The sequence below is a fragment of the Scyliorhinus canicula genome, chromosome 17 (genome assembly GCF_902713615.1).
Source record: "Scyliorhinus canicula chromosome 17, sScyCan1.1, whole genome shotgun sequence".
Classification (NCBI taxonomy): Eukaryota; Metazoa; Chordata; class Chondrichthyes; order Carcharhiniformes; family Scyliorhinidae; genus Scyliorhinus; species Scyliorhinus canicula.
The window spans coordinates 36954944-36968493 of NC_052162.1; the positions used below are offsets into that span (position 1 = coordinate 36954944).

The following is a 13550-nucleotide window of genomic DNA, read 5'->3' on the forward strand; positions in this document are numbered from 1 at the left end:
AACCCCGGTATTGGGGAATTCAAACCAATCGATTGGTATGAGGTCCAATCGATTGCAAGCAGGTATAGGGTCCGCCCAGATGGGCGCAAAGCCCCTGTGACCTATAAAGGACAGATCCCAAGTCCAGCTCTCTCTCTTAGCCGGCCCTCTCAGCAGAACACCTTTGCAGCAGCTCTCTAAGAACTTGAACGTGAGAAGGAGAGGCCTGGCCAGCAGCTATACCGACAAGTAAGTGTCAACCAACGCATGCTACGAGAATAGACACTCCTGACCCCTTAGCCCGTACCAACTGGGAAGCCTGCAGTCTCAGGACAGAACAAGAGGCCATTGTTCCCTGATCCAGTGTGTTCCCTTATCGAAGATAAGTATTGGCTTATAGTGGTCGGAATAGTTTAGTCCGTTAGTATTAGTTGCATGAGTATCGATTTACTGTGTAATAATAAATGTGTTTGATTGAACCTTACTAACTGGTGTATTGAGTCATTGATCTGAACTTGAACTTGAACCTTGTGGCGGTATCATAAGGATACCTGGCGACTCTAGAGCTAAGGAATAAAACAGAGCCAAGTGGGTGTAAAGCGCACTCACCAGAACGAGCAACACTACTAAGGTTATTTAGAATGCCCCAACTGCTACTCTGGCTATTATTAACTAAATCCAGTGGAAGTCCATATTTAAGGTTGAATCAGAAGGGTAATCTTCCAAATTTCTTTAATTAACAAAGGAATTTCAGTGCAGGGAAAACTGAAGTTTTACTGCTACGAATGATGAACAATCAGAAGAACTAATCCAATAATATTTTGTTTTATTTAATCTTGTGAATGGCAATTTGGAAAGTAACGTGCCACATTCCCATGTTTAAGAGTGATGTGAAGATTAAACATCTGTCTGGATCAATAAAAGAACAAAGGGCTTTATTTTATCTACTTTTGTGCTGAATACATGGTGTGGAAAAAGTCTGGAAGCACCACAGTCTGGAAAATGATTTCATTGCACTAATACTTTCACATATGAAAATGAAGTAGTGATAAGCTAAAGTTAATTTTACTATTATCTTTTCAAAACCACATTTGGAGAGCAGGATTGCATCACGTAAATAGCTGATGAAATTGAATTTTTATCACTATGATTGAGTAACTGTATTATCACAAGTATTTACATTTGGATTTCACCTGAATTTGAGTTTGAGAAGCTTTTAGAATAAGGAAGAGATGGCGAAAGAAGAAAAGGGCAAACTTTTAGGAAATGGGAAGGTCAGCAAAGAATAAAGATAATTTTCACCAAAAGACAACTATAATTGGCTTAAATGGAGCTTTGAGTCAACGCATCAATGGAATGGACCGAACTGTCTTTTGATAATAAGGTAGATTGGATGGGATTTGTAGATTTCAATTGACTATTGGAATATGACACATGCTTTAACATGAGTTTTCCTCATCCTCAAAAGGACATATACATTTAAAAAAACAAGATGCAGATGGACTTAACAGGTGGTTTCATTTACATTGGATAGATTGACCAGAACACAGCTTAACATGTTGCGTTCTGTAACTCCGTATTATAACTAGAGATTCCAGCCAACTCCAACTCCTATTCTTCCCTTGCCCAACTCACAGTCCTGGGGATTCAATCCCTCTCAGTATTCTCAGCCATTCCGGAAGGTATCTTGGAGATATGAGAGCTTTCTTCTGCATCTGGCTGCACGTCACCATCTGAATAATAGGCAACAATTTAGCATCATTGCAGTCGACATTGCTGGGAAGCAGACAGTAGATTGTAGGATGGCTAAACTGCATGGACAACAATGAAAGGCTAATCCAAAAGAGAAGACTGGAGCAGAGCTACCTTTGGACTCTCTCGGAATAGAAGAGAACCCCTTCTCTGAGGAACTCATTGCTCCCTTGAAGGACATTGGGAAGAAACTTCAGAAAAGGAATGATCTTCAACACCAGGGAGGACTGTCACCGCTGTATCCTGCACTGCTGTATCACAGACTGAAAAGACATTAGAAGGTCTGAGATTTTAATGAACTTAAACTACAAAGGAAAAAAAAAACAACTTCTTGAAAGTCTGTCAAGAAAAGAAGAAGAGATGATTTCCCAAATTATATTTCCGGAGGACCGTTTACTTTCTGTAGGCAGTGGTGAGAGAATGCTCCAACACTGGGCAATGGGAAGACTTGCTGAGGATATGGAGACAAGATGAGACAGCCACATCGTCTGTAATGAGATTAATTTACCACAGATTATAACCTCGGAAACAAGTTTGCTCTACATGATTCCAAAGTTCTGAAGATTCTGCCATTGCTTCTGCGCCGACCTCCATTCTGGAGGGAAGAAGACTTTCAGCTGGAACTGATGTATGGGTGTTAGTTGATTTCACCGTCGGAAGGAACCAGCTCTTTAGCATTGTGATCCTCTATGGACTCTGGCCCGATATCTGGCAAAGCATCCTCTCTCTTCATGAATAACCAGACATAAAGTAAGTAATTGTTACGATCACTGCAGGTGTTATTGCTGAGCAAGTCAGATCCCCAGAGCAAAGTCTATCTCATAGATCATAAATCTTTTTTCATTTGTGAAAATGAGAGGGAAATGCTATTGACCTCATGTTATAATCTGCCCGGAACCTATTGGCTGGGGACAATTAGTTATCCCATGTTCCCTGGGGAATATGAGCTCCCCCAATGAGGGGAGGGAGACAATCATTAGCTTTGCAGCTGTCTAAATAGAGCTGGCTAGTGTGCTGCCAGTTAGAGAAGGAACCAGTAGTAAACTACTGGTGCTGTGCATACGTTGTAAATAAAATTGTAAATTACTGTCTGTTTGACTTTACAAACTTGTGCGGGATGCTTCGTGGCCCTCACAATACTATAGCGTCGTGTTTTGTTATCTTGTCCAGCAATGATTCCACAGAACTGCTGGTGACTAAGCCAGAATGATGTTTTATTAATGTACGCGTGTTTAGGTACAATATGAATCTTATACAGACCAAGTTTCTTTAGACTCTCCTTGAACCACCCTTATGTGTGAGTGTCCTTGTGTACACTTTACAACCTTCTGATGCTGGCTGGATGTCTACTGGCTGATGTCTTATGCCACCTGTTGGTGGGAGGTCACATTGCTGAGTACATCTAATATTATTTACAGACATATCACCACACATAGAACTCCAGTAACACCTTACGAATTTTAAACATTAGAAGAGTAATTACAGAGAAAAAGAACCGTATGCACAAGATTAAAGTTACATAGTTAAAACAGGCTTATAGGGCGCAATCTACCGGCCACACTTATCTGGAACTGGGGTGCGTTGTAGCCAGTAGATCGTGACAGCCGACGGCTAAGTCGTGATCTGGTCTCGCACGGCTAAGCAAGTTTAAGAACCCACTGAGCCATAATTGAGCCGGATCTAATGGCGAACCGGCATCTATCGGCCTCGCTGAAGAGACCCTAGCTGGGCGCTATTCAGTACTGGTGCCCACAAATGGGGACCAGGCGGAACTGTACCTGCGGGCGTCTCCCAGGTGACTGAAGGCCGGCGGTTGGTTAACCTCTGGGCAGGGAGGAACCCTTGCACTGCTGGTGCCACCTGGGTACCTTGGTACTGCCAGCCTGGCACACAGGCAACTGAATGTTAGCCTGGCACTGCCAGGTGCCCAGGTGGCACTGTCAGGGTCGCACAGACACTGCCAGGCTGACAGTGCCATGGTGCAAGGCTGGCAGTTTGCTTGTAGTGGGATCAGGCCCAGGGGTGTCCTGTCTGTGTGAGGTGGGGAGCGGGGGGCTCGCTGACCCCCTTATAGATGGGTTGGGGCATTGGGAGGGTCTGAAGATTGCATCGCCGGAGCTCCTCAGTGCAGTAAACGATGCTGAGTGCAGCCTCGGGGGAGGGGGGTCGTTCCCTGCCAGAGCACCAGACATAAACAGTGCCGTTAGATAGCAGGGTAGCCATGGAAGACACCGCTAATCCTGGCCAGAACAGACGCATTTTCTCTTTTTAGTTAACATCGCACCCAGAGAGCAACAACATCCCCCCCCCCCCCCGCCAAAGGATTCTCTTCTTGAACAGGCCCAAAAGTAATCACCTTCCAGACATCACTCCTGTATAAATATTTAGCTACAAAACTCCAGTAATATTCTCAAGGAGAAGTGTGCGTTCAATTCCCGTACCAGCTTACCCGAAAAGGCACCAGAATGTGGCGACTAGGAGCTTTTCACAGTAACTTCAATGGACTGTATATGGAATATGGGCAGCAGGGTAGCACAGTGGTTAGCATTGTTGCTTCACAGCAGCAGGGTCCCAGGTTCGATTCTCGGCTTGGGTCACTGTCGGCGTGGAGTTTGCACGTTCTCCCTGTGTCTGTGTGGGTTTCCTCCGGGCTCCCCGATTTCCTCCCACAAGTCCCGAAAGATGTGCTGTTAGGTAATTTGGAAATTCTGAATTCTCCCTCTGTGTAGCCGAACAGGGGCTGGAATGGTGACTAGGGGCTTGTGGTGGTATGATTAGCATAGCTGCCTGCCATTGGTGCAGAACACCGGCTTACCATTGGCCCTGGTCGGTCATGTGCCTCTCCACCGGTTGGTTGAGACCAGTCATGTGACGGCTCCCCGATTGGTCGAGAGGCTGAGTTAACCCCGCCTCCAGGGCGGGGTATACATACCCAGTACTCCCGGCGGTCGTCCTTCTACTGTAATTGACCGCAGGGCTAACATCTAGTAGATTAAAGCAATACTTTTGTTCAGCAACTCGTCTCGCGCTCAATTGATGGTACATCAGGGCTTTTCACAGTAACTTTACTGCAGTGTTAATGTCAGCCTACTTGTGGCAATAAAGATTATTATTATATTAGATTCAGTAGAACTAAGACCTGAATGCTGCTCAGCCACTAAAAGCACAGGTGATTCTTCTAAAAAGGCAATGGAGACTTCAAGCATGCATCAACGGCAAAGCCAACTCATTCTCTAGGACCTCAGCCTCCAAGGGAATAATTAGTACTGCAAGGATTCTTCCTCAGCACACTCTAGGACAAGTTAATTCAGGTCCATGAGAACTGTCAACATCTGCTGCAGTGCCTTCTGCACCCACCACCTCTGGCCTTACTTTGTGAAGAACTGAGACATTCATAATTTCCGTGTCTGCCCTAAGGCTAATGGATGGTGTGAATTTACAGCTCAGCACTTCAAAATCACGCAGGTGCGAAGGGGTGTGACTGGAATGCAGTTATCTCTCTGTGTTGTGGTTGATGTTTGTCAGTCTTGTGGTTACAGCACTTAGAGTGAAGAAGGTGAATGAAGCAAAGCTCCCAGCAGTTTTGAGGAAGCTGTCAATCACATAGCCAACTATATGAATGAATGGTTTGGAGCTCAAGGATCTGAGGGGTTTAAACACAGGTCACACACAGCTATTCTCTTTCCAGGAATGGATACCTGGAGCATCCAGGTGTGCGTTTATTTTTTTCACTGCACCTTTCTGGACTGCTCTCTAGTTTCGAGACAGGGGTCTCTTTTCTGGGGCGGTCGCTGAGGGTCCCTTTTGTTAGTTGGGTCATTGTGCGGGACCATTTTAGTTAGGGTGTCCCTGCAAGGGTCCCTTTAGGTAGGGAGTATCGTGGGTTCCCTTCAGTTAGGGGGTCTCTGAGAAGGGTCTCTATGGTCAGGAGGTCTCGGGAGGGGTTCCTTTCAGTTAGAGGGTTGCTGATGGGTCTCTGTGTGGGGTCTCACTGTGTAGGGGTCCCTGTGGCGGGGTCTCCCTATTTAGAGGGCCCCTGTTGGGGGAGGGGGGGGGGGGGGGTTGGTGGCCCCTCCTTATACCAGAAGGAAGCGGGGAACCCATTAAATCCAGGGGTGAGGGGCTGCTTTGCGATGTTAGGAGGGAAGGTGAAGGGCAGTTTTGCAATGGGGTGGTGGCCAGTCACAGAACTTTGCTTTCGGGCTGCCCACTGAAAATATAATAATAATAATAATAATATAATCATCTTTATTGTCTTTACAAGTAGGCTGACATTAACACTGCAATTAAGTTATTGTGAAAAGCTGCCACATTCCACCTCCAGAGGGAGAATTCAGAATGTCCGATTCAGAATGTCCAAATGACCTAACAGCACATCTTTCGGACATGTGGGAGGAAACCGGAGCACCCGGAGGAAACCCACGCAGACACAGGGAGAATGTGCAGATTCCGCACAGTCAGTGACCCAAGCCGGGAATCGAACCTGTGGCTCTGGTGGTGCTAACCACTGTGCCACCCAAAATAGTGACCCAATAGCTAAGTCAATAGCAATTATTCTCCAGCGGGTTTCTACAATTGCCGACGCCGAAATCGCGTTGGGCGATCGGCCGGAGACCCCCTTTTTACTCCAAAATGGAGGGCGGTGCCGTTTTTAGGATGCTATGCACCCTCAAAAACAGCGTACTCAAGGAGGACTTCACCTCAGGCCCTCCTCTGATGCTCCACACGTGATTGGCAACTTCCGATGCCTCGGGACACTTGGCCTCTCAACTTTCGTGAACCTGACGTAGCAGCTGCGGACTGTGTCCAGCTCCGTCACAGTTGGGTGGGTAGAGATTTCGCTGGCAAGGGGGATTTCGGCAGGGGCTGGGGGGGGTTGCTGGGGGGGTGGTCCGGGGATGGCGAGGGGGGTTACAGAGGGGAAGTATTTGGCAGGCCGGTTACGTATGCGGTCAGCGCCATGTTGTATGGCGCGACCGCTTCTGGCCGTCGTCGAGCGCATGCACGGCCACAGACCTGGCCATTCTGCGTCCCTATTGTAGTGATATTCAGATATCAATATACATGATCAATGTATGTAAATGTAGTATAGTCATTTCAGCACTAGATGGCTCACAGGCAGATACTATAAGAACTGGTTTCCCGCCTTTTCTAAGTCAGATGATCATGATGATGTGATTCAGAACAATGGACAAGCAAGACATAGAATAGCTAGAGTGAGAGAAGTTAGAACTAGTTTGTTATAATAATGTATAGTTATATAGTTATCTGTATTGTACTATAATTCTTTATTGTTAGTTTAGTATTGAGTAAAAGGCCTCTCAGTTTATTATTTTACTACTCATTAAATAGTTCATTTTTCAACAAGAAGACTATTGGTCATTTTATCATCCTGGTGGATTCAAGAGTAATATATATGTTTTAGATAAATCATTATTTAAAATATAACACCCATCGGCAGGTAAAGCTGGGGGCTTTACATGGTGTGGCTCCTCGCCTCCCACCCGGCAAAGCATCGGTGTGGGGGCGGCACCGACTTTTTGATTGTAAGATCAGACGGATCCAACAATTATAGCCGCAGAATCGGAGAATCCATCCCATAGTCTCCCAAAAGGAAAATCGTGCCCTTTAACTATTTTGTTTAGTTTTACCTTGATAGTTATCCTTTAGTTCAACGATAGATTTTTAGTTAATTTAAAACCAGATCCTCGGCCTAACTTAGTACAAATGCTCTGGCAATGTTTTGTTTGCCTTCAAGGTTACAGGGTTGAGGGGGGAAAAAAACAAGTCACATTGAAATAAAACCATAAAGGTAGCTGAGTGAATACAAGGAGCTTAGCCTGTACTGGATTCCAGCAGAACATTGCTTGTTATTGTTGATGTTGCTCGGATTTTGAATCCAGTTATTTTGACAAGCCAGTGCAAATCTGTGCAGACATTGCACAGCCAGGGAAGGGACTTGAAGGTTTAATGTTTTCTCGTCCTCAACCTGGGATCTGGTGGACATGTGGTATCCTGAATCCCCCGACAATCTCCCAGCTTTCCACTTATACAGTACAGCACAGAACAGTCCCTTCGGCCCTCAATCAGAAATATCATTGTCTGAATTCCCCACTGTTATCCGTCAACAAAAACAACAATACAATCCAGTTAAGGGCCTGCCAAATAAAAATACATTAAGTGCTGGTTGCTCTGTAACCCCCCCCAACCTTACTTTTTAGGACACTACGGGCAATTTAGCATGGCCAATCCACCTAACCCGCACATCTTTGGACTGTGGGAGGAAACTGGAGCACCCGGAGGAAACCCACGCACACACGGGGAGGACGTGCAGACTCCACACAGACAGTGACCCAGCCGGGAATCGAACCTGGGACCCTGGAGCTGTGAAGCAGTGGCTCTAGTGGCTTTGCTGCGGTTTCAGCCACCACCTTTACCACAGAATCAGAATCATAGAAAAGTTACAGCACACAAGGAGGCCACTCGACTCATCTTGTCCATACCAGTCCGAGGGCACCGAGGTGCCCTTTCTAATCCCACCTTCCTGCACCCAGTCCATAGCCCAGCAACTTACAGTACTTAAGGTGCAAATCCAGGTACTTTTTAAAAGAGTTTAGGGTTTCTGCCCTCACCATCAACTCGGGCAGCGAATTCCAGACTCCCACCACCCTCTGCGTAAAAAGGTTTTTCCTCATGTCCCCGCTACACCTTTTGCCACTTAACTTGAATCTAGGTCCCTGGTTCAAGAATTCTCCACCAGGAAAATAATTTTATCCTGTCCGCTTTATCTTTTCCCTCATAATTTTGTACATCTCAAATAAGTCACCCCTCTGACTTCTTTGTTCCAAGGAAAATAATCACAACCTATCCAATCTCTTCTCATAACTACACTTTTCTAACCCTGGCAACATTCTTGCAAACCTCCTCTGCACTCTCTCCAGAGCAATTACGACATTCCTGTAATGTGGTGACCAACACTACCAGCGCCGGCCCTAGGGTTGCTGGCGCCCCGGGCAAGCTGAACTTCGGCGCCCTTGGGGGGGGTGGGGGTGGGGCCTTGGGGGGGGCCTTGGGGGGGGGGCGGCCGAGGGGGGGGGGGCCGAGGGGGGGGGCCGAGGGGGGGGGGCGATGGGGGGGGCCGAGGGGGGGGGTCGAGGGGGGGGGGGGGGGGGGGGGGGGGGGGGGGGGGGGGGGGGGCGCCCTGGGGGAGGGCAGCCACCGCGCATGCGCTGGTTGGCACCTGCCCAACTGCGCATGCGCGGGACCCGAGTCTCTGGCGCCCCCTAGCACATGGCGCCCCGGGCGACTGCCCGAGTTGCCGGTGCCTTGAGCCGGCCCTGAATACTACACACAAGACTCCAGTTGTGGCCTCAATCGTGTCTTATAGAGTTCCAACTTTTTATCCTTACTTTTATATTCTTTACCTTTGCCAATGAAGTAGAGCATTTAATATGATGTCTTAAAAACCTTTTCCACTTGAACTGTTGCCTTTAGGGGCCTGTGTACTTGTATGTCAAGATCTCTCACTTCATCTACCCCTCTTAATGTATTCCCATTTATTGTGTACTCCCTGTAACTGTTTGACCTTCCTAACAGTGCTCCTTCTTTGTGTTAAATTCCATCTGTCACTTTATCGCCCATTCCACCAATCCATTTATATCAGTTTGGAGATTATAACTATCCTCTACACTGTCCACCCCTCGGCCAACTTTGCGTCATTTGCAGATTTCCCAATCGTGTACCCCACGTTCACATCCAAATCCTTAATGTATAACATAAATAGTAAGGGTCCCAACACCAAGCCCTGTGGAACACCACTTGAAATAACTTTCCATTTGAGAGGGCAGCCATCAACCATTACCTTTTGCTTCCTGTTACTAAGCCAACTTTTTATCCAGCTTGCCACATCGCCCTGTATCCCATGGACTTTCACTTTCTTGACCAATCTGCCATGTGGGACTTTGTCAAACACCTTGCGAACATCCATGTACTCAATGTCCACTGCACTTCCTTCATCAACCCTTCTTGTCACTTTCTCAAAGAATTCAATCAATATTGTGAGTCAAATCGATGCTGACTATCCCTGACTAGTCCATGCCTTTCTCTGTGACAGTTCACCCTATCTCTCAAAATTGATTCTACTAATTTTCCCACCAAATCCCCAACATACTATCCTCTCCATCTCCATCACTACCCCCTCCTTTTGACCCTATAACTGAATCATTCTCTGATCAAAAAACAGAATTTTCTATTCAATAATATTGACTTTACATTGGCACGACTCTGACCCAGCATTCATGGTGGGGCAGAATGTGCCGCATCCTCACTACAGGAGTTCCTTGCTAAAACGCTGTGCTGGGTAATGATGGAGCATGCTCGATGCGGTTCCTGGGGCTGGATGGAGTGGCTGAGGAATGGTGGGACACACTCGCATACGAACTCTGCCAATTTGGTATTCTGTAATGAGGAGGGATTAATTAATGATCTCATAGTTAAGGATCCACGAGGGAGTATTGGCCACAGTATAGTAGAATTCAAGATTCAGTTTAAGGGCGAGGAAGTGGAGTCCCACACTAGTGTTCTGGAATTAAACAAAGGAAATTACATAGGCTTGAGGACAGATTTGGCCCTTCACAAAACCATGATGTCTATCGCTAATGAGTCCATTTGTTTCCAAATGGGTATAATTGTCCCTGAGAAAGTGCAAACTCCATACAGTCACCCAAGTTTGTAACCAAACCTGGGTCCGTGGTGCTGTGAGGCAGAAGTGCTAACCACTGTGCCACCGTGCCGAGAAAATAACTTTGAGCTCCATCTTTCAAACATCCCTCAAAATTAAATTCAAGGAGTGGATAGTGTAATGTCAATGCAAAATCACTGTTCAAGAAAACAGAAACAGAAGGCTTGACGTCTGTATCAGTATTGGTTTCCCTCTTCCGAGCATGCACAATTCCCAGACCCCTAATGCTAATCCATTTGCCGAAAAGGCTTTCTTTCTCCCCCCTTTGCTTCTCCCTCCCTTTCCTGAGGGTGTTGACTTGCTGTGGTGGCACACTTTGAAGTGAGCTTGGCACAACCTGGCATCTCCTGGAAGTGACCATCATTAATGCCCTAGCATCACCTGACATCCAGACATTAAGCTGGGCACCAATCTGGAGCAAAGCCCTGGCTGATTCCTCGAAGTCTGAGTATAACAGCTTTAAAACCAATTGTTACGTTTTAACCATCATCACAACATAACAGGAATGACACCTGGAACTCACCGATAAGCTTCTCAGTCCCTGCGGTGCATTTAATACCAACTTTTTCATGCCCCTGTCAAGAAGCAAAGACGGAAACATTTCTTCCATCGTGTTACTAATTTTCCCCTCCATTGGAATCTGTAATATTTGGGTCTTGAAAAGCCTAATTTTGTACACAAGACAGCTCTGATTTGCTTTAAACTGCAATCATGTATCCCATACTTTCAAAACATACTCTTGGGGTATATATAATTCAACATGCTTTTAATCAGTTTCAAATGTGTACCAGTAAAATCTCACATTTTGTAATTAAGATTGACAGCTCTGAGAATAAAACTCATAATACCATCATAATACCATGTTTTCAAAAATAAAATGAAATACCAGAAAGTGCTAATTGTTTACAATATAGGCCAACATGTCACAGAGCAGTGTTCTGTTTTCCTGGCTAAACAGCTTGTTATCTATCCCAGTAAGTTTCCCTCTTTCACCAACACGCTAACTTGTCTGCTTCACTGCTCTCCTCCGCCATGCTGATTTCTCTCTATGTACTGTTTCACTGACAACTGAACCAAAGTGTTCTATTTCAGTATATCTTTCAAATGTACACCAGAGATATCCAGTTGAATTCTGGAGACAAGCTCTTAGATTCGCTGTCCTTTGAAACATAGATGGTTTGAACTGAACCACAAGGAACATGAAGAGAATTGTCACAGAGAGTCTTGTTAAATCATGAAAGAAAATGACACCACAGACACAGCTAGACCATGTGCAAAGAAGCAAACATCTCTACCTCGCAGACTGGCAGGCACTTTGAATAAGATTCCTGAGAAGTCCCTGGGTTTCGTTGCCTCGCTTTGCTGCAGATGTACATGCTGATTATAGCATCTGGCACATAATCAAATATTTCCACTGGGAACCATTGACAGTAATGACTCTCCAGCAGCCTGAGATGGACAGAACAATTGAAAACTACCCAGTAAAATCATTGCACTGCTCTCTACTTTAAGGTTTTTCTGAAACCGGGCTGATGAGGAAAGATGAGGGGAGGGATTCTCTGACCTACACTGGGTTGGAGAATCTCGGGGGGGGCAGCACAAATCCCGCCCCGCCTCCCCGACACCAACTGCGCAGAACCACATCGACGGTTCCGCGCATGCACGAGATCACGCCGGCCCTTCGGCGCATGCGCAGGTTTAGGCAGTCCCTTCGGCGCCGGCTGGCACGGCGCCAACCCCTCCGACGTCCACCTAGCCCCAGGAAGTGCGGAGAATTCCGCACTTTCAGGGGCTTTTGACGGCAGTGGTTGGCACCGGTATTCCCGCCGGCGTGGAGACTTAGTCCCCAGAAAGGAGAATCCCGCCCCAGATGTTCCCCAACAACCAGCTCATAATAATAATAATTGCCTATTGTCACATGTAGGCTTCAATGAAGTTACTGTGAAAAGTCCCTAGTCGCCACATTCCGGGGAGGCCGGTACGGGAATTGAACCCGCGCTGCTGCCTTGTTCTGCATTACAAGCTAGCTGTTTAGCCCACTGTGCTAAACCAGCCCCTAATGTGTGTATATATATATATATATATATAAATATATGCACTATATATGTATATATTATTAATTCATTGGATATGGGCATTGCTTACTGGGCCAGCATTTATTTCCCACCCTTAACTGTCCTGAGAAAGTGGTGGTGAGCTGTCACCTTGAACCGCTGCAGACAATATGATGTACGTATACCGACAGTGTTGTTAGGGAGGAAGTTCCAGCGTTTTAAACCAGCAATAGTGAAGGAACTGCAATAGATTTCCAAGTCAAGATGGTGGGTGGCTTGGAGGGGATCTTGCAGGTGGTGGTGTTTCCATGTGTCTGCTGCCCTTCTAAACAATAGTAGTCAGGGTTTCTGAAGGTGCTGTCTAAGGTGCCTTTGTGAGTTCCGCAGTGCATTTTCCAGATGGTACATATTGCTGCTACTGTACATCAGTGGCGAAAGGAGTGGATATTTGTGGATGGGTGCCTGTCAACTGGACTGCTTTGTCCAGATTTGGATCCGGATTTGATCCCAGCCCTGGTTCACTGTCCGTGTGGAATTTGCACATTCTCCTCATTTCTGCATGGGTCTCACCCCCACAACCCAAAAAGAGGTGCAGGATAGGTGAATTAGCCATGCTAAATTGCCCCTTAATTGGAAAATAAATTATTGGGAACCTTAAATTTTTAAAAAAGGAGGTGAGTTACTCACTTCAGCTGCTTTTGTAGCCACAGTATTTATATAGTCTGTCCAGTTCAGTTTCGGGCCATTGGTAAGATGTTAAAAGTGGTGGATTCAGCAAAGGTAATTCCACTGAATTTCAATGGCCGATAGTTAGGTTCTCTTTTGTTAAAGGATGTTCTTTTCTCTTAAGTAAGGATAGCATTGTGTTCTAAATGGGTAGGTGGGATTGGGGCAGTGAAGTGATGAGCTGGGAATCATTATGTTAGAGGTTTAAAAAAACTCCCAGTTTTCCACCCAGCCTACACATTAATGTTGGATCATAAGTATGCTGAGATATATAAGCTCGAGGTAGACTGGTGTGAGTA

The 13550-nt window shown here is 46.1% G+C and overlaps 1 protein-coding gene across 5 annotated transcripts in view; it reads right to left on the reverse strand.

Moving 5' to 3' along the window:
* Positions 1 to 13550, reverse strand: part of tenm1 (teneurin transmembrane protein 1) — a 1865819-nt gene that overhangs the window by 794400 nt on the left and 1057869 nt on the right. The window lies entirely within an intron of this gene.